The sequence below is a fragment of the Pseudorca crassidens genome, chromosome 4 (assembly GCF_039906515.1).
Source record: "Pseudorca crassidens isolate mPseCra1 chromosome 4, mPseCra1.hap1, whole genome shotgun sequence".
Taxonomy (NCBI): Eukaryota; Metazoa; Chordata; class Mammalia; order Artiodactyla; family Delphinidae; genus Pseudorca; species Pseudorca crassidens.
The window spans coordinates 34,769,637-34,790,962 of record NC_090299.1 but is presented as its reverse complement, the minus strand read 5'-3'; the positions used below and the strand labels follow the sequence as shown (position 1 = coordinate 34,790,962).

Genomic DNA, 21,326 nt, shown 5'->3' with positions numbered 1-21,326 from the left:
AGAGAAGCTGGTCCACATAGCCCCACTGAACCACTGGAAAAACCTGGGATCTACTCCAAAGAACAGCAAAGCTAGCTCTGGGTTTGCTCACTTACAAACACACAAATGCCCTTTCCCTATAGGTCTATCCCAAGAGGATTTCTGTTATACAGAGCCAAAAACTCCCAATTAGACATTAAGAATACTCTTTGTAAGCTTAAATTAAGGAAGTATGAACATTTTGTATAGAATCTGGTAAGTATCTAGATTCTTATTCAGCTTAGACATGAAAATTAGACTTTTCAATATTTTTTTTTGCCATCTCCATTTTTATTGTACTGTGTGACTTTCTGAAGACATGTTTTGGGTTCAGGATTTTTAGCAATTTTTCTAGATACTCAGTTAAATATATTTATATTACATGACCACCCTGGCCAAAGAGCTACCTACCTAAGGTGGTCTCCCTTACAATGCTGGAGAAATATGTTTGAAAGAGACATATGGATTACTGAAAATCCCTAATAGTGCCTTCACCAGTAGACACATTTATGTGGTTGGGAAATAAAAAATCTTGAGGCAAAGATTGTTGATGTCCATTATTAAATTGTCACTTGTATTTTTTACTACTATTTATATTCATCCACTTTGCTTTTGTGTTGTTGTTGATCACTGAGCGTGTTTTATTAATTATTATTTTACATGATCTCTGCTGGGTTTTCTTCTCCCTGTAAACAGGCTATAGTCTTCACTAGGTGTGTAAAAGCAACATTATCAAGCCTACTTATGACTGTCCTTTGACACACCTGGCCTTCATCTCTTCATGCTTTCAATAGACTCTACTGCCTTGAGCTTGCGTCAGAATCATCTGGAGGGCTTGTTGGAACACTGGCTGCAGGGCGCCACCCGGCACAGTTTCTGATTGATAGGTTTGGAACAAGCAGGGCTGAGAATTCACATTTCCTAACAGGTTCCCAGGTGATGCTGATACTGCTGATCTGGGACCTCACTCTGAGACTCAGGGCTCTACCAGCATGCCTCATGCCTCATGCTATTTGCCAGTTTTCACAGCTAGAACCACTTAACTCACAAGTGTTTTTTTCTGCCTCACGCCAGTAGGAAGGAATACAGGCCTTTCATTGGTTCAGTGAGAAGTAACTTTACGGCAGGGTTTACGTGGGTAGCAGAGCTGAGCCTTTGCTGAGTTTTCCAGCTCCCGTACTTTATCCCTTACTGGATTCCTTGCTGGACGTGTTAATTCTTCTGAGACAAGGACACTTCGGCTTCCCTTGCTCAGTTCCTTCTGGAAGCTGAAGATGAGCCGGTAAGTTCACTTCTCATTTCTGGGAATCGACCTGGTTGTTTTCTGGACGTTTGTGGCCCTATGCTCACCTTCAAGGCGTTGGTTTGCCTACCGTGATTTCTTTCGTTGCTTGTTGTTAAGACTTTAAAGTTTGCCTTTTCTGTGCCAGTGAGTCTAGTGTCCTGGGTCTGGCATTACCCGGCCTGACTTCAAATATCCCAAGCTACCTTCTTCTCTGCTTTTCAAACATAGATTATTTATTCAGTTGAATAACATTGTTGCTATTTCTATGACTGCTGTCCATTCTTTCCCTCTCCTGATTTCTATATGTGTTTCCAGACCCATCAATCCCTGGCTGTATCTCCCTCACGCTCTGAGACTCAGTGCTGGCTTGCTCTTTTTCCTCTGTGAATGATTACTTTTCTGGTAAAATCATGTGCCTTGGCTGGAAGGTTCTAATGCCACCTACGTGCATGACTTATATCCAAGTAAGTCAACTATATTTTGTCCTTTTTAAATTTGTATCAAGGAGGTCTATGGGCTTGCTATACAAAGTGTAGTCTGGGAATGAGTGGCTTTCAGCATGTTAGGGGAGCTTTTAGAAACACAGAGCCTCAAGCCCCATCTCAGATGTACTGAGTTAGAATCCCTGTTGTAACAAGAGCCCCAGGTGATTTTCATGAACATTGTAAAGAACTAATGTATGGTGTAGCACTTATAGGATGAACTGCTCCCACCTGAGACTAATTGTGCCTCTCAACCCTACCAATCACTACTTTTTCCAGCTTCCTTATGGCCACCAATGTAATTTTACAAACCTGTGTTGGGTGAGTTTCCTGGTGATGATGTGAACGATGACTAACAACCCATGATTCTGCAGGAACCCAGAGTCTCTCTGTGTACATTTACATTTGTTGTTTCTTGGTATAACTTTGCACAAGGCCTTTTCAACTATGTCAGCCTACCAGAGGAATATTTCTTCATGCTTTTGGCCATGATCTGATGTGGGCTTGGATGACAGGCAGTCTGAGGGTCCAGGGTGGATGAGTACCACTCAAGTTCAACAATAAATTTTAGGTGCTTAATATAATGCTGGCCCCCAGTAGGTGACCATCCAAACATCTCTCATCAGCATTTATTATGGAGAAGATGTTGAAAGTAGATGAGGCTGGGTGAACTAACTCCACCCCAGAGCTTCTGTGGTGGGTGGGGTCAGAAGTACTGGCCTGGACAGTGACCAGCAAATGGCCTTGTTTCCAGAAACCCATTGCTGAAGAAGAGGACTCCAGCCAGTGACTGAGTCCACAAGTCAGGTTCAACCGTTGCAGGGAGGGGACTAATTAGACATATACAGAGTGTCAGAGCCTCAGTCAAGACTGCCTACATTCAGGAAAGGGCTATAGCCCCCAAAGTAGGAAACCAGCACATTAACCTGGAGACCCAGGTGGACAGACCCTTATTCATAAGCATTGACATAGAAAGAACATGGGTCACACACGGGTTTGTGTAACTTTGAGTTACTTTATCCTCAGATGGTCTCCCTAAGCAAATGAAAATGTATGTCCAAGGTCTAATAGAGGACTCAAATAGTAGATGTTTAATTAAATGGTAGTTACTATTATGCTTATTATAGAGGGCATCATATTCTTATGTGAGCCTGTGGACGTCGGGGCTGCTCCAGGTTCTCTGAATTCTGACCCAATTGGTCGGAGGGTTGGGTAGCCAGTGTAGTACCTTGCTCAGGATCTGAGCAGAAAGAAGCATGCATGTTCAAAGTACAAGTGCCTAGCTAGTATTGGAGGACTATTTTTTTTCTTTCCTCTTTTGTTCTCTTGTGATTTGATGACTGTATTTAGTGTTGTGTTTGGATTCCGTTTCCTTTTTTGTGTGTATATCTATTATAGATTTTTGGTTTGTGATTACCATGAGGTTTTGGTATAGCGCACTCTCTCTCTCTATATATATATGTATACACACACACACATGATTGTTTTGAGTTGCTGATCTCTTAATTTCAAATACATTTAAAATATCCTGCATTTGTACTCTCCTCCTCTCACGATTACTGGTTTTGATATCATATTGGTGTGTGGATGATTTCCTACCTTTACTGAACATTTGCTTTTACCTGTAAGCTTTCCCATTTTGTAATTTGTCTTGTTGTGGTTTCTTCATTGTGTCTTTGGATGTAGAATATCTTTTTGGTAGGTTCCAGTCTTTTTTACTGATGGTTGTTCAGTTAGTTGTGATTTTGGTGTGCTTGTGAGAGGAGGTGAGCTCAGGTTCCTTCTACTTTGCCGTCTTGTACCTCCCCTCAAACTTTTCAATCAATGTATATCCGGTACCACAAATGCCTAGTAAGGGGAGGTTTCGTAAGCAGCCCAAGGTCAGAGAGCTAGTAAGTGCAGAGTCAAGATTCGTGTCCATGGTGGTCTGGCTCCAGAGCCTGTGCTTGGAATCACTACACTGCACTGCCTCCCAGCAGAATGAGAGAGGACGCTTCAGGAATTTGGACAAATATGCTCAAGACGGAAGAGGGCCAAAAGCAGGTCGTGTCTGAAAAAATGAGAGTAAAGAGTTTCAGAAGAAATGGAGTCATCGTCAATGTGAAACACAGCAGAAAAACCAAATGTAAAAAGAAACAAAACTTAACCTTTAATATGAATTGAATTTTACTTATATGCTTTGAAAAGCCAGGTACTCTAGTATTTGCTGAAGTAGCCGTCTTAGGTAGCGACTTAAATTATAAATGAGGAGAGGGGGGAAGCAAAAGTATCACATACCTAATTTCTGAGGTAACTAAAACTGTTATTATTATTTTCCCTACATCACAACCCCAGTGTGGAATCTTCTTCACCCCTAAGTCTTCTCTATGTGTTCTCAAAAATAATATGTTCTCTTGGAAGCTTCGTATATTTCTCAGTATCTTTATATATGTCTGTGCTGTAACAATATACATGTTGGAAGGAATCTATCATTTTATCCTGAAATGGAATCCAAATTTCCCTCAACTAAATGTTCCAGCCAAACTGTTCTTTATACACATGTGTTTGGCCTTATTAGGGAAGGTTCTTTGCTAACCATGTATTTGTTATTTTATATATAGTCGAAGAGTTGTGCTACGCAATCACATCACTCTGACATCTGAGCAGTAAGCAGGTGGTGATGAGGCGTTCAGGACAACCATATACCCAGAATTCTACAGAAAGAAAACCAAGAAGATTACTCTGAGATAGAGAATAAATAACGGAAATAACCAGTGTCTAAAGTAGTTTTGCTGACCTCAGTTGGAATTCAGTTCTGCCTCTTGTGACCTTGGAAATTGCCTTAACCTACCTGGGATTCAGGTTTCTCTTCAATAAAATGAGGGACATAATACTTACTTTGCAATATTGTTGTTATATTCAGCCACACAATACAGAGCCTGACACATAGTGTGTGTTTAGTAAATGGTAGTCATTATTATTGTACATGTTATTGCTCTTACCCTACCATAACTCTTAAGGTTTGGGAAAGTTTTCTCATGGCATGTCAAAACACAGTTTAAAGTAAGAAACCAAATAAAGTGGTTTCATCAATACTACTGCATTAAAATAAGAAAGAAAAAGAAGTGGGAAAGTGGCTACTTCTCTGAAGAGAAACTGAAAGGTATACCTCCTCACCCTATAAAGACATGACACACTGAAATATTGACAGGGATCAGGTAGACAATATAAATGATTAAAGCATTTAATCATGTGTATGTGATGTGTATCCAGGTTCTAGGCTGGTTTGCCTTCAGCTACCTATGCCTTCCTTTCCTTGCTCTGCTCTGTATCCTAGAAGGGTTCACCCCTGAAGTATGTGTCCCCCAGGCTCCCAGTCAGCTGGCTTCCTGCAGGGTGAAGTTACAGTAGGAGACCAGAGGGCATGGTAAAGAGGGAAGCCAAGTTATTCCTGTCCTCCTCTTTCTCTACCTCTAAGAGCCTCTCCAGCAAAGGCTGCATCTCCTGTGGATTCCAGTACCTGGAGTAGCCATGGCCCCTGGGCTCCTACAGCACCATCTCCTTTTTCTCTTCAGCAAAGTGGTAGAAGCGGCGTCTTGCTGTGTCAGTCTCTGGTTTATTTCACAGTCCCTGTGATTCTCTCTTCTCCTCCATCACCTGTGTCACTAGTTCCCTGTGTTATAGTTTTGGTTTCTGTATTCCTGGCTAGACTCTGACTGATGGATTCTGTAAGCTTAAATGCAAGAATAGCCAAGAGTCCAGGAATGGAATGGGGGGAACCTTCTGGTCACCTGCTCTTCATCTGTGGTCAATTGGCACAAAGTAGGAACTCAGACACAGCGTGGTCAAATTCTCCAAACTTTCAAAAGAAGCTGAACATTCAGATTTTTATATACAATCTGCTGTTTAGAAAACATTAGCAGTTAATTCCGTGTTTGTAAGGACTGCAGGCCAAATGAAACATCTCTGTAGACCCCATATAATGTGAAGGTTAGAAATGTATAACCTCCACTTACTACTTATGTAATAGTTTATTACTTTTTTCTTAGTACAGCATCTTCTGCCAGTCTTATGTGCAGAGGACCCCATAACCATTCTAAGAAAAATGATTTCTCTACCGTATTTCTTAAGGTAATGCTAGGTACTCTAACAAATAAATCCCCAAATTTTAGTGCCTTAACACTATAGAAATTTCTTTCTCATTCACATAATACTTTGGCGTAATTGTTCCCTTTTGGCCAGAGGCTTTTCCCTACACAGTGACCCAGGATTATGGCTCTACCATCTCCTGGGGCCTGGAATCCTCTGCATCCAACTGGCAGATGGGAAAGAGAGAGTGGAGAAGGCATGCCCACTGTTTATCCATCTTGGCATACACCCCTTTGGAGAGAACTAGTCACACAGCCACACCTAAATGAATATCGCCTTGGCTGGGCAGCTGTCTCCCAGTCCCGGGACCACACTATAGGAAATGTGTGACTCCCAATGTGCAGTTAGCGGTCTCTGCCACATTCACACTGCCTATCAACAAGGCAGCGTATGAAACTGTCTGAATGGGAGCCTCACATAAGAGGAAATCCACGCTGATAAATATTTTGACTATCTAAACAGAAGGAATTAGGATAATCAAGGCGTCTTCAACAGAGAGCTCTAGTGAATAAAAATAAAGAGCTAGGAAAAGGACTAGACAGACATATAAATCTCATTACAGCACAGTTTAGTGAGTATTATCATTCCTATTAGACCCATGTGAAATCTGAGGCCTGTAAATATTTTAAATAACTTGTCCAAAGAATCACAACCAATAATTACGCTCATTCCGGAACATGCTATTTTGGAATTCCCTCAGACATTGCTTTTAGATGGGGTTTATTCTATTGCAGTAAAGTAACTTTTATTGCCTTCCATTGAGACAAGCAAAACAGAACAGAAAAATATCTTGGGGAGAGGCAAGAGTGTATTTAGAATTTCTCATTACGTATTGTTGAGTCCTTGGGTTGAACTAACCCACAGAGAAATTAGGTTATTTACTTAATGGACTGGTCATAATTTTCTAGGGAAAATGTGGGGAGAGCCATGACTTAGTCACTTAGTGCTATTGAACACGCTGATTTGTGGTCTGGAATTAATCAACACTGAAAATGAAGTACAACCAAGCTGCTGAATTTATACATTGATTTTTTTCAAGAAACATTTTCAAGTGCCTAGGCTGTATTACTCACGGTGGTAGACGCCAAGAATACAAAAAAGAATACTAACTACTATTAACTGAATACCTACTTTATGCCAAGTGCTTTTATATACATTATCAAACACCATCTTTACTATGATACTTCACGGTAAGTGATACTATCAACAAGTTTTGTTTTATTTCCACTCTTTAAATTTTACCACTTTTACATAGCTGGTTTGAAGAAGATCTAACTTAAAGTTATAGCAGTCTGACTCTACAGATTGTACTCTTTCTGTCGTGATATCTACTGTCTTCCTGGCTTATGGAAAAAGTGAAATGCTTATGATCAAATAGGTGACATTTTACCAGGGAGGAGAAACAAGTAAACAGTTATAAAAACAATAAAGGAAATGATATTGCTCTAGATGTATTTTAATGCTTCACTCATTTTGTTTATTCTGTTTATACAATAGCTGATTCAATAGTTCCTAGTTTTGCACACAGGTTTTCTTTCTTGGGCATGCCCCAAGGCCACTTTTTACAATGTGCAAAAAGCATGTGTTCAGGAAATGTGTTCACCAAAGTAGTGTACCATGGATAAAGGGAGGATGATGAGATCATCTCTGATACTTGCAGGTAACATAAATCTGAAGGAGATTTAAACACTTATAACTATCTTTAAATATGTGGCAATAGTTAGCATATTAATTGTGACCATATATGTGAATTTATATCTGTGAACAAAGAACATAGACCAACCTGAAATCTGAACTTTACTTTGTAAGACTTAAAAATAATTATATTTTGGTAATGTATTTTATACTATCTTAACATCTAGCTTTTATTCACTTTTAAAAATGTTTGGTCTTTCTACTGAGAGGAATTGCAAAATGAATTCAATAACTAGCAGCTTTATAGTTTTTACTATGTGTAAAGAACTTTAAAAGGTGCTTTTCAAGTGCTTTGCATATATTGCCTCATTTAATACAACATGCTTTTGAGGAAACTCATGATTATCCCTAATCTACAGAGGAAGAAACTGAGGAAGAAAGAGACTAAATAACTTGCCTGAGGTCACATAGATTCTAAGTTGCAGAGCTGTGATTCCAATTTAGGTCCTCTAGTGCCATGCTTCTGCTCTTAACCCTGTCACCCCACTGCCTCTCCATTGGGCCAGAAGTGCATACTGTATGGAGAGCACTGTGAGGGCTATGCCACCTCTCCTGAGTGACCTGGTATCTAATTGAAGAGCCATAATATGCCACCATCTAAATTTATATCAGTGTTAAATTAATTTTAAGGAAGCATCGTATAACATACTGAATTATCATTGTTAATTGGATAAGTAACAAAGATCAGAGAAAGGCAAGGTAGACCAGTTGATTTTTATTGCTGGTATAAACCAAACATGGAATCTATTTTGATTCATATAAATTGCATGGCAGCCCAATAAAAATGCTATTAGCATCCCTGTTTTACAGATAGAAAGTAAATAACATGTTCAGAATCCTGTAGCTAGGAGGTGAGTGAAGTAAGGCAGTTGTCCTCAAAGTGTGTTCCATGGACAAGCAGCATCAGCATCACCTGGGAGTTTGTTAAAAATGCAGATTTCCGGGCCTAATCCAGACCTGTTGAGTCAGATCTCTGGGACTGAGGTTCAGAAATTTGTGTTTCAATCAGCTTTCTAGGCGATTCTTATGCACACTTAAGTCTGGGAAGCACTTGGCTAAGGTATGAATTCTGTGATGATTGTGAGACCTACTTGATGTGAAACTTCATATCTTTGCCACTGCAGTATGCTGTGACCTGGAATAGTTGAGAGAGTTTCATGAAAGAAAGATAAGAGCTGTTCTTTGAAGGATTTGTGAAATATGAGTCAGTGGAAAGGATAGAGGGGGCATTACAGGAGGGGTCAGTTACTGGACAGGTCACTCAGGATGGCTACCATGTTCATCTTCTCCTAGATTTAACTGTTTCACCCAAAACTCTTTCAGATCACTTATTGGACTATGGGTAGGTTTTTAATACAGAGGTGGAATCTGCAATCTTGTCAGTAATCCATGGAGAGGCTTTGCATGAAATGCTCAGCCAGTAATTAATTAATGCTAGTAATTAAGCCAGTCATTTGGATTTGGACTATGGACTATGGAGGAGGAACCATCAGTAGGTAGCAAGAATAGCTGAACAGACATATAGGGAAAGGCAGATACAACATAAGAAAAACAAAAAACAACCTTTCCATAGATATTTTATACATTTTTTTCCAGTTCTTCTTTCTTTTTTAAAAAAATCTTTATTGGCGTATACTTGATTTACAATGTCGTGTTAGTTTCAGGTGTACAGCAAAGTGATTCAGTTATACATATATATATATATATCCACTCTTTTTTAGATTCTTTTCCCATACAGGTCAATACAGAGTATAGAGTTCCCTGTGCTATACTGTGGGTCCTTATCCATTACCTATTTTATATATAGTAGTGTGCATATGTCAATCCCAATCTCCAACTTTATCCCTCCCCACCCTTTTACCCCCTGGTAACCATAAGTTTGTTTTCTACATCTGTGACTCTTTTACTCTTTTGTAAATAAGTTCATTTGTCCCATTTTTTTAGATTCCACATGTAAGCAATATCATATCTTTGTCTTTCTCTGACTTCATTCAGTGTGACAATCTCTAGGTCCATCAATGTTGCTGCAAATGGCATTATCTTGTTCTTTTTTATGGCTGAGTAATATTCCTTTGTATATATGTATCACATCTTTATCCACTCCTCTGTCAATGGACATTTAGGTTGCTTCCATGTCTTGGATATTGTAAATAGTGCTGCAATGAGTATTGGGGTGCATGTAACTTTTCAAATTATGCTTTTCTCCAGATATATGCCTAGGAGTGGGACTGCTGAATCATATAGTAGTTCTATATTTAGTTTTTTAAGAAACCTCCATACTGTTCTCCATAATGGTTTTACCAATTATATTCCCACCAAAAGTGCAAGAGGATTCCCTTTTCTCCACACCCTCTTGAGCATTTACTGTTTGTAGATTTTTTGATGATGGTCATTCTATTTGGTATGAGGTGATACCTCATTGTAGTTTTGATTTGCATCTCTCTAATAATTAGTGATGTTGAGCATTTTTTCATGTGCTTTTTGGCCATCTGTATGTCTTCTTTGGAGAAATGTCTATTTAGATCTTCTGCCAATTTTTGGTTGCTTTGTTGTTGTTGTTGTTATTGAGCTGCATGAGCTGTTTGTATATTTTGGAGATTAATCCCTCTTTTGTTGCTTTATTTGTAAATATTTTCTCATATTCTAAAGGTTGTCTTTTTGTTTCTGGTTTTTGTTGCTGTGTAAAAGCTTTTAAGTTTAATTAGGTCCCATTTGTTTATTTTGTTTTTTATTTTTTTTACTATGGGAGGTGGATAAAAAAAGATCTTGCTTTGATTTACGTTAGAGTGTCCTGCTTATGTTTTCCTCCAGGAGTTTTATAGTATCCAGCCTTACATTTAATTTTTTTTTTTTTTTTTTTTTTTTGCGGTACGCAGGCTTCTCACTGTTGTGTCCTCTCCTGTTGTGGAGCACAGGCTCTGGATGCGCAGGCTCAGCAGCTATGGCTCACGGGCCCAGCCGCTCCGCGGCATGTGGGATCTTCCCGGACCGGGGCATGAACCCGTGTCCCCTGCATCGGCAGGTGGACTCTCAACCACTGCACCACCAACAAAGCCCACATTTAATTTTTTAACACATTTTGAGTTTCTTTTTTGTGTGGTGTTAGAGAGTGTTCTAATTTCATTCGTTTACATGTAGCTGTCCAGTTTTCCCAGCACCGCTTATTGAAGAACTGTCTTTTCTCCATTGTATAGTCTTTCCTCTTTTGTCATAGATTAGTTGACCTTAGGTGTATGGATTTATCTCTGGACTTTCTGTGCTGTTCCATTGATTTTATATTGGGTTGGCCAAAAAGGTTGTTCAGGTTTTTCTGTAAGATGGTATGGAAAAACCCAAATGAACTTTTTGGCCAATCCAATATTTCTGTGTTTGTGCCGGTACCATACTCTTTTGATGACTGTAGCTTTGTAGTGTAGTCTGAAGTCAGGGGGCCTGATTGCTCCAGCTTCGTTTTTCTCTCTCAAGATTGCTTTGGCCATTTGGGGTCTTTTGTGTCTTCATACAAATTTTAAGATTTTTTGTTCTTGTTCTGTGGAAAATGCCATTGGTAATTTGATAGGGATTGCATTGAATCTATAGATTGCTTAGGGTAGTATAGTCATTTTGACAATATTGATTTTTCCAATCCAAGAACATGGTGTATCTCTCCATCTGTTTGTGTCATTTTTTATTTCTTTCATCAGTATCTTATAGTTTTCTGAATACAGCTCTTCTGTCTCCTTGGGAAGGTTTATTCCTAGGTATTTTATTCTTTTTGATGTAATGACAAATGGGATTGTTTCCTTGACTTCTCTTTCTGATCTTTCATTGTTAGTGTACAGGACTGCAGGAGAATTCTGTGTATTAATTTTGTATCCTGCAACTTTACCAAATTCATTGATGAGCTCTAGTAGTTTTCTGGTAGCATCTTTAGGATTTTCTATGTATAGTGTCATGTCATCTGAAAACTGAAAATTTTACTTCTTGTTTTCCAATTTGTATTCCTTTTATTTCTTTTTCTTCTGATTGCTGTAGCTAGAACTTCCAAACTATGTCGAATAAAAGTGGTGAGAGAGGACATCCTTGTCTTGTTCCTGATCTTAGAGGAAACATATTCAGTTTTTCACCATTGAGAATGATGTTAGCTTGGGTTTGTCATATATGGCCTTTATTATGTTGAGGTCGATTCCCTTTACACCCACTTTCTGGGGAGTTTTTATCATAAATGAATGTTGAATATTGTCAAAAAGTTTTTCTGCATCTGTTGAGATGATCACATAGTTTTTATTCTTCAGTTTTTTAATGTGGTGTATCACATTGATTCATTTGCATATACTGAAAAATCCTTGCACCCTTGGGATAAATCCCACTTGATCATGGTGTATAATGCTTTTAATGCATTGTTGGATTTGGTTTGCTAATATTTTGTTGAGGATTTTTGCATCTGTGTTCATCAGTGATATTGGCCTGTAATTTTTATTGTGGTATCTTTGTCTGGTTTTAGTATCAGAATGATGGTGGCCTTGTAGATTGAGCTTGGGAGCATTCCTCTGCAATTTTTTGGAAGAGTTTCAGAAGGAAATGTTAGAATTAGAAGTCTATCAAACATTAGAATTCTCTAAATGTTTGATACAATTCGCCTGTGAAGCCATCTGGTCCTGGACTTTTGTTTCTTGGAAGTTTTTAAATCACAGTTTCAATTTCAGTACTTGTAATTGGGCTATTCATATTTTCTATTTCTTTCTTGTTCAGTCTTGGAAGTTTGTACCTTTCTAAGAATTTGTCCATTTCTTCTAGGTTGTCCATTTTATTGGCATATAGTTGCTTGTAGTAGTCTCTTAGGATCCTTTGTATTTCTGTGGTGTCTGTTGTAACTTCTCCTTTTTCATCCCGAATTTTATTGATTTGAGCCCTCTCCCTTTTTTTTTTCCTGATGAGTCTAGCTAAAGGTTTATCAATTTTGTTTACCTGTTCATAGAACCAGCTTTTAGTTTCATTGATCTTTTCTATTGTTTTCTTTGTCTCTATGTCATTTATTTCTGCTCTGATGTTTATGATTTCTTCTAACTTTGGGTTTTGCTTGGTCTTCTTTCTCTAGTTGCTTTAGTTGTAAGGTTAGATTGTTTATTTGAGGTTTTTCTTATTTCTTGAGGTAAGATTCTATTGCTATAAACTTCCCTCTTAGAACTGCTTTTCCTGTGTCCCATAGGTTTTGGATCATCATGATTCTGTTGTCATTGTCTATAGGTATTTTTTAATATCCTCTTTGATTTCTTCAGTGATCCATTCATTGTTTAGTAACATACTGTTTAGCCTCCATGTGTTTGTGTTTTTTACCATTTTTTTCCTGTAATTGATTTCTAATCTCATAGCATTGTGGTTGGAAAAGATGCTTGATATGATTTTGATTTTCTTAAATTTACCAAGGCTTGATTTGTGGCCCAAGATATGATCTATCCTGGAGAATGTTCCATGTGCACTTGAGAAGAATATTCTGCTGCTTTCAGATGGAATGCCCTATAAATAACAATTAAGTCCACCTGGTCTCATGTGTCATTTAAGGCTTGTGTTTCCTTATTGATTTTCTGTCTGGATGATCTGTTCCTTGGTTCAAGTGGGGTTCAGTCTTTCGCTATACTGTGTTACTGTCTGTTTCTTATTTTATGGCTGTTAATATTTGCCTTATGGATTGAGGTGCTCCTATATTTAGTACATAAATATTTATAATTGTCATATCTTCTTGGATTGATCCCTTGATCATTATGTAGTGTCCTTCCTTGTTTCTTATACCAGTCTTTTTTTTTTTTCTTTTTTGCGATATGCGGGCCTCTCACTGTTGTGGCCTCTCCCGTTGCAGAGCACAGGCTCTGGACGTGTAGGCTCAGTGGCCATGGCTCATGGGCCCAGCCGCTCTGTGGCATGTGGGATCTTCCCGTACTGGGGCACTAACCTGTGTCCCCTGCATCAGCAGGCGGACTCTCAACCACTGCACCCTCTTATACCAGTCTTTTAAGAGGAAACCCTCTTATACCAGTCTTTTTTAAAGTCTATTTTGTCTGATATGAGTATTGCTACTCCAGCTTTCTTTTGATTTCCATTTGCATGGAATATCTTTTTCCATCCTCTCACTTTCAGTCTGTGTGTGTCCCTACGTCTGAAGTGAGTCTCTTGCAGACAGAATATATATTGTTTTTGTATCCATTCAGCCAGTCTATGTCTTTTGGTTGGAGGATTTAATCCATTTACATTTAGGGTAATTATATGTATGTTCCCACTGCCATTTTCTTAGTTGTTTTCGACTTAGTTGTTTTCGACTAATTTGTTTTTGTTGGTCTTCTTTCTTCCCTTCTTCATTTGTTCTCTTCTCTTGTGATTTGATGACTATATTTAGTGTTGTGTTTGGGTTGTTTTTTCTTTTTGGTGTGCATATCTATTGTAGTTTTTTGGTTTGCAGTTCCCATGAGGTTTTGATATAGCAGTCTATATATGTATAATGTTGTTTTAAATTGCTGGTCTCTTAATTTCAAATGCAGTTCCCATTTCCTGCATTTATAATCTCCTCTTCTCATAGTTGCAGGTTTTGATATCATATTTATGTGTGGATGATTTCCTACTTTTACCATATTTACCTTTACCAGTGAGCTTCCCCATTTGTGATTTTCTTTTTTCTAGTTGTGGCCTCTTTTTTTTTTCTTTCCTAGAGAAGTTTCTTTATCATTTGTTGTAAGGCTGGTTTAGTGGTTCTGAATTTTCTGAGGGTTATGTTTTTTGTCTGTAAATCTTTTGATTTCTCCATCGAATCTGAATGAGAGCCTTACTGGCTAGACTACTCTTTGTTGTAGGTTTTTCCCTTACATCACTTTAAATATATCATGCCACTCCCTTCTGGCCTGCAGAATTTTTGCTGAAAAATCAGCTGATAACCTTATGGGGATTCCCTTGTATGTTATTCGTTGCTTTCCCTTGTTGCTTTTATTTTTTTTCCTCTGTATTTAATTTTTTCTTTTTTATTTTTTTTCGGTACGCGGGCCTCTCACTGTTGTGGCCTCTCCCGTTGCAGAGCACAGGCTCTGGACGCACAGGCTCAGTGGCCATGGCTCATGGGCCCAGCCGCTCCACGGCATGTGGGATCTTCCCAGACCGGGGCATGAACCCGTGTCCCCTGCATTGGCAGGCGGACTCTCAACAACTGCGCCACCAGGGAAGCACTGTATTTAATTTTTGTTACTTTGATTACTGTGTGTCTTGGCATGTTCCTTCTTGTGCTTATCCTGTATGGGACTCTGCACTTCTTGAACATGGGTGACTGTTTCCCTTCCCATATTAGGGAGGTTTTCAGCTATATTGCTTCAAATATTTTCTCAAACCCTTTCCCTCTCTCTTCTTCTGGGAGCCCTATGATGCAAATGTTGGTGTGTTTAATGTTGTCCCAGAAGTCTCTGAGGCTGTCCTCATTTCTTTTCATTCTGTTTTCTTTATTCTGTTCTATGGCAGTGATTTTCACCACTCTGTGTTCCAGCTCACTTACTCGTTCTTCTGCCTCACTTGTTTTGCTATTGATTCCATCTAGTGTATTTTTCAATTCAGTTATTGGGTTGTTCATCTCTGTTTGTTCTTTAAATCTTCTATCTTTTTGTTAAACATTTCTTGTATTTTCTCGGTCTGTGCCTCCATTTCTTTTCCGAGATTTTGGATCATCTTTACTATCATTACTCTGAATTCTTTCTCAGGTAGATTGTCTATCTCCTCTTCATTTGGTTATTCTTGTGGGTGTTTATTTTGTTTCTTCATCTGCACCATATTTTTCTGTTGTCTCATTTCATCTAAGTTTCTGTGTTTGTGGTCTCCTTTCTGCAGGCTGCAGGATCATAGTACCTCTTGCATCTGGTGTCTGCCCCCTGGTGGGTGAGGTTGGTCCAGGTTCTTGTGCAGGCTTCCAGGCGGGAGGGACTGGTGCCTGCACTCTAGTGGGTTGAGTTGGATTTTGTCCCTCTGGTGGACAGGGCTGTGTCAAGTGGTGTATTTTGAGGTGACTGTGAGCTCACTTTAGGCAACCTCTCTGCTGATGGGTAGGGCTGTGTTCCTATCTTGTTGGTTGTTTGGCCCAAGGCCTTCCAGCACTGGATCCTGCAGGCTGTTGGGTGTGCCGGGTCTTAGTGCCAAAATGGGGAACTCCGGGAGAGCTTATGCCAATCAGTATTCCCTGGGGCCTCTGCTACCAGTGTCCTTGCCCCCACAGTGAGCTACAGCTAACCCTCATCTCCCCAGGAGACACTCCAAGACCCCTAGGTAAGTCTAGCCCAGGTTCCTATGGAGGTACTGTTTTGTGTTGGGTTCCAGTGCATGTGAGACCTTGTATGCTCCCTCCAAAAGTGGAATCTCTGTTTCTCCCAGCCCTGTGGAGCTCCTGCACTCAAGCTCCACTGACCTTCAAGGCTAAATGCTCTGGAGGTTCTTCCTCCCCATGCCACACCCTCAGACTGTCTTGGAGGGCTATTTTTATGTGCGAACATCCCTGTGTAGCCTGAGTGGGTTTAATATTTTTTGGTGCAAGGGCTGTTTTTAGTATAGATGTCTGCACACCTCTTTCATCTGTGTATGCTGGCCATTATCCCCTTGATAGGAGTTGTAACTGATGTTGTGGTGAGCAGAGCCTGCACTGGATATTGAGCAGAGCCTCCCCTTTGCTCTATGGTTGTCACTACCTGTCAGGTGGGGTCTGCTCCCTAGCTGTTAGAGTGGCGGTCCCCTGATCTGTTTCCTAGCTGTGTTTCTGATCTGTGGTTCAGAGCAGGTGGGATTGGAGCACTCCTACTGGGAGAGAAGCCACTGAATAATCCTCCTCTGGAGCTGTTCACTGGTGAGTGTGCTTTGTTGTGTCACATTTCACCTGTTGTATGAGCTCTCAGACTACACTGTTGGCACTGCTCTCAGTCCAACCTTAATCATGGGTATGTCAACAATTGGTCCTGGTATCTCTCAGGCATTGGTTTCACCAGGTCACCAGTGTAGATCCACTGAAGTCAGGTCCCAGGATTGCAGTAATCATGGATCTGGACCAGCTTTGGGCACTAGGGAGACAGCTCAGACTCTACCCTGGCCCAACCACCACATGTATGTGCCCATATGTATGTCCTCTCAGGCTGTCTCCTCACAGCTAACAGCAGTCTTCTCCTCAGGTCTGCTCTCCAAAACCCATGTTCCAGCACCCAGCCCCTATCTGCACTGGTGGACACATGTCTCAGGCTGAGGCACGCAGGGCTCATGGCACAGACCATCTGTGTAGGTCTCACTCTGTCCTGCCTGCCACAGACTGGTTGTTGCACATTTCTCCTGGCCCTCAAAGCTCCCCTTCTGCCCCGGCTGATCTCCCCACAAGTGAGGAGACTTCCCTGGGTGTGGAACCTCTCCTCTCCTTCAGCTTCCCTGATCCCAGGGATGCAGGTCCTATCCCGCTTCCTCTCCTCTTCCTTTTCCCTTCTTCTTTCTTTTTTCCTATCCTGTTACACAGGGATCTTGCTTTTCCTTTTAGGTGTCTGAGGTACTCTGCTAGTGTTCAGCAGGTGTTCTGTGAGAATTGTTCTATTTGTAGATGAATTCTTGATGCATTTGTGGGGAGAGGGGAACTCCACATCCTCCTACTCTTCCACAATTTTGACTCCCCCTTGCCAGTTCTTATTTCTATTTATGAGTATTGTTAAACTCCTTTTTTAGGAACTCTGTGTAAATATAATCTAAGACTAACCATAGTCCTTTACCTAACATAAGAAAAAGGCAAGGAAACTTGAAGGAGCAAAGCATTTGGATGGTCAGCTGTGGGGCCCAATTTGAATGGGCAGAAGTCTTTTTGGCAGGAATAACAGGACACAGAGCTGGTGAGAAGGAAGTTCATATGAGTGAAAAAATGTTCTTAGGCTGCTAAGTCACTTTCGTACATCCTCTCCCTAAATTCTACTTCTTATAATTCTCATCTCCTACCATGCACCAGCAGCACCAAGTGATGAACATTAAAACCTTATGGTACCAACTTCTTTCTAGCAAATGACTTATCCCTAGTAGCAAAGGCACTTCCTCCTCTGCAGGGGTCAACTTTTCCTAAGACATTCAAACACTTGCTTCTCTTGCTCTTCAGATGCCAGGAAGTTGGCTCCTTTGACCACACAGAGTAGCCCTGCCCTACACCTCAGGTCACTTTGTAAAACCTGTCTCAGCTTTTTTCTTTGCCACATTCCTACTGTACCTGCTCCCCTCACGCCAGCACAATGCACAGAGATATAGACCATTCATGCTGAGGTACCTAAACATGGTAATAATGACACTCATGGTAAATATCACCTTTCTAAAAGGTTGTTTAGAGGATATAATGAGTTTATGTACTTGAATACAATTTGTAAATTGTTAAGTAGGCCTAGGTTTTAATATTATTATTATTACTATTCATAATATTACTTATTGATATTTTTATTCATGGCTCCATTAGCTTTTAAAATGTTGTACTGGATTTGCATAGCTAATAACAGAGTTTGGACTTTACTTTCTAGTATCCTTAGAGATTTAAAGTAAGGTAGTAAAAGTAAGCTTTTAACTCAGTTAAAAGCTGAGTTTTAGCAATAGTTTATCTAATCGTGATGTAGGGACTGAAGAGAGGAAATACCAGGATTGGGGGGTTAATGTAAGAGCCTATTATCCTGTACCCAGGTATTTGGCCCAAGGGTTGAGTAGTGGTCATGGAAATGGAAAGGAAGGGATAGTTTGCTGAGGCATATAGGCTGCAGAAATCATTAGTTCTTGATGACTAACTGACTGGCAATGAAGAAAGAGTCAGAGGTGACTATGTGGTTTGGAGTCTGCATCTTTGGGAAAAACGAATTACTCTAAATTTTACCCTCATGTCTAAGCTAAATTGTAGGTTTGCTTTGTCAAATGGTATCCTTCTATACAATCTTTATAACATTCTTTTATTATTTTCTATGTATCCTTTTGGATCTTGGGTCACTTTTATTACTGCATAGATCTTGTTTTCAACAATCTGGATCCAAATTGTTTTTTAAGGATGAGACTTGATATGGTGCTGAGATATGGGGACTTATTTTGTCCTTGAGGTTTGGTTGAAAGTGATCCCTTTAGTCAGACTCTCCATGAAGGAACTGGGAAAGGGAATAAAACCAGCTCATCTCATTCTCCATCTGTTGTCAGAGCTGCTCGGGTGTTTGCTCCAAACCCTCCAACCCCCACTGTTAGCTGGAGTTAACATAACTCTTTAAGTTAAAGGGTCCAGAGAAAAGAAAGGAAGCTACAAACAAAAACAAAATCAGATGGAACCAGCTGGGACCAACAGGCGATACATCTGACCTGGCGAGACACTGAGTCTCATTATACGCTGATTTTACTACATTAGCATATTAAATGATACACCTACTGGTGGCCATGACTGAACATTAAGAATAAAAAAGGATAAAAATGGGGTGGCACTGCACTCCCCTGAAAAAGCCTTGCTTCCTCCCCAGTAGACTGATGAATATACCTCCCCATCATTAGCCTTGCTCCTCCTTCTTTTGTCTTTACTCTTTAAAATTAAATCACTCTTGCCAGGTGGGTGAGAAGTTGATCTGTGAACTTAGTTCTCACTTCATTCTTTGGCCACTGAATAAAGCTTGTGCTGTGTCATTCTCAGCTTCCATTTCATTATTCACCTACTCAAACCCAAAAGGAGAAAACCCTCCCCACACTGAGGGAGAGAGCCTCTGCTGGGCTAGGGCCTGAGCAGGGTCCATATGACTTAATTAGGTAACACATCCTCTGCTTTTCAGTTTTTCAGTTCTACTATTCCCTTCTGTCTCAGCCTGTTAAAATTAGTGTTTCGGGGCAGCTACAGAGCTAGAACTGTAGTCCAGGCCTCTGAAGTAAACTTAACCAAAGATTTCAGTGGGAAGAACAGAATTATTCGTGTCTTGCAGCCACTGTGTGTGTGTGTGTGTGTGTGTGTGTGTGTGTGTGTGTGTGTGAGTTAAAAAGAGAGGGAGGGGGAGGGAGGGAAGGAAGAGAGGGACCACAGTTTATTCAAAATAAGTATTTGAGCTTTTTTTTCTCAAATGGAAGCATACAGAATTTCTATATTAAAATACGCTATATTTTCTATAAATGTTTTCTCTCAAGTTATGGGTTTAGTTTCATCCTGCTTTATTCTTTTCTTTAGGAAAGGATGGTGTTAAAATGCCATCAAGTAAAATAAGGGTTTTTATGCTGAAGTCTCCACATCAGCAAATTTACATTTTGTAAGAACACCCTAAGGGGATATCAGCTTCTTCCCTTAAAAAGTTAGATGGATCCATTTCAGTTGTGCACATCCAGCTTCATGCTCTAACGTGGCCATATTGCTTTAGCTTTCATTTAAGGCACAGGTTTCTGGTGATAATATACATCGACGCTTTTCCAGTATTGGCTGAGAATGGCGCTCTAAAGAATTCGACTTGAGTCATTAGTAATGAAAACTTAAACCTGTGACCCCCAAATGGATGAATCCTATTAATGTTTTAATGTATTCAACACTTTCTAAACTTATACACATTTTCAGATATGACTAACTTTATTTTTTTAATGACTATATAAGAAATACTTTAGTTGTATGATAAAAGGAAAAGTTGCCCCTGTAAGTCAAAATTCAAAGCATGCTATCACAAATAGCAATTATTTAGTTCTCTAAAATATATAACCTGACTGCTTTCATATAATTTAAAATGTGTCTTAAATGTGCCTGATTTTTATAAATCTGTTATCAATATTAGAGTTTTATATATCATAAATTGAAACTTGAGACATCAACTATGTCTAATTAATTGTCATGTCATGACAGTGTATGGGTAAATTCTGAGTAGTCATAATTTTTAAGAAATGTGTTTTCTTTATACACTATTGATTTCTGATTATTTCAGGTGAGATCAACTAGCTATGGTTTACATTATGTGGATCTGATTACTTGTGTTTCCATCAATGTTCCAGCACACTAAATTGGGATGACCACATAAAGGACAGGATATAGGAAAATCACAAGTCAGAATGTCATCCCCTGAGACTGAGAATGATGTTACCTCCCTAGGGACCTGAGGAGAGGTAGCTCTCCCTGGAACTCAGCAGGAAAGGGTCATGTAGGGAGCACTGCCAAGAGACCACAGATTCCACTTAGGGGAAATTGCCAACCCATGGTAAACCTGAAGGGAAGGATCCAGGAGAATAACTACCCTGGTCTCAATCCCCTACCCATCTCTGATCTCCTGCCAGGGTTCGTTATTGGCAGACCACCACCAGAAGCCAAAGGGTTGGGGATCCCACTAGGTAATCTACATAGGTCACCTCCCAGTGAAGAGAGCAACGTGGATAATGGTGGATACTATATCTGGTTGGGCAAACAGAAGATTTACTGCACAGTGTGGTGAAAGAAATAAGATAAATTCTACCTATTTAATGCCTCATTTAATTTTTTCAGCTTTATTGAGATATAATTTGCATATAACATTGTGTAAGTTTAAGGTACAATGTGATGATTTGATATATATACTGCAAAATGATTACCACAGTAGGGGTTGTTAACACCTCTATCCCCTCACATAATTTCCATTTCTTTTTGTGGTGAGACCATTTAATATCTACTCTTTTAGCAACTTTCATGTGTATAATACAGTATTGTTAACTATAGTCACCATGTTATACATGAGCTCTCCAGAACTTAATTTATAATTGGA

At 39.7% G+C, this 21,326-nt stretch overlaps 2 long non-coding RNA genes across 2 annotated transcripts in view; both read left to right on the top strand.

Moving 5' to 3' along the window:
* The window catches only part of LOC137223530 (uncharacterized), a 180,781-nt gene that overhangs the window by 70,177 nt on the left and 89,278 nt on the right, over window positions 1-21,326 (top strand). The window lies entirely within an intron of this gene.
* Window positions 973-4,556, top strand: LOC137223112 (uncharacterized). Its single transcript, XR_010942722.1, has 3 exons — window positions 973-1,300; window positions 1,619-1,767; window positions 4,386-4,556. It is a non-coding gene; the product is annotated as an uncharacterized lncRNA (long non-coding RNA).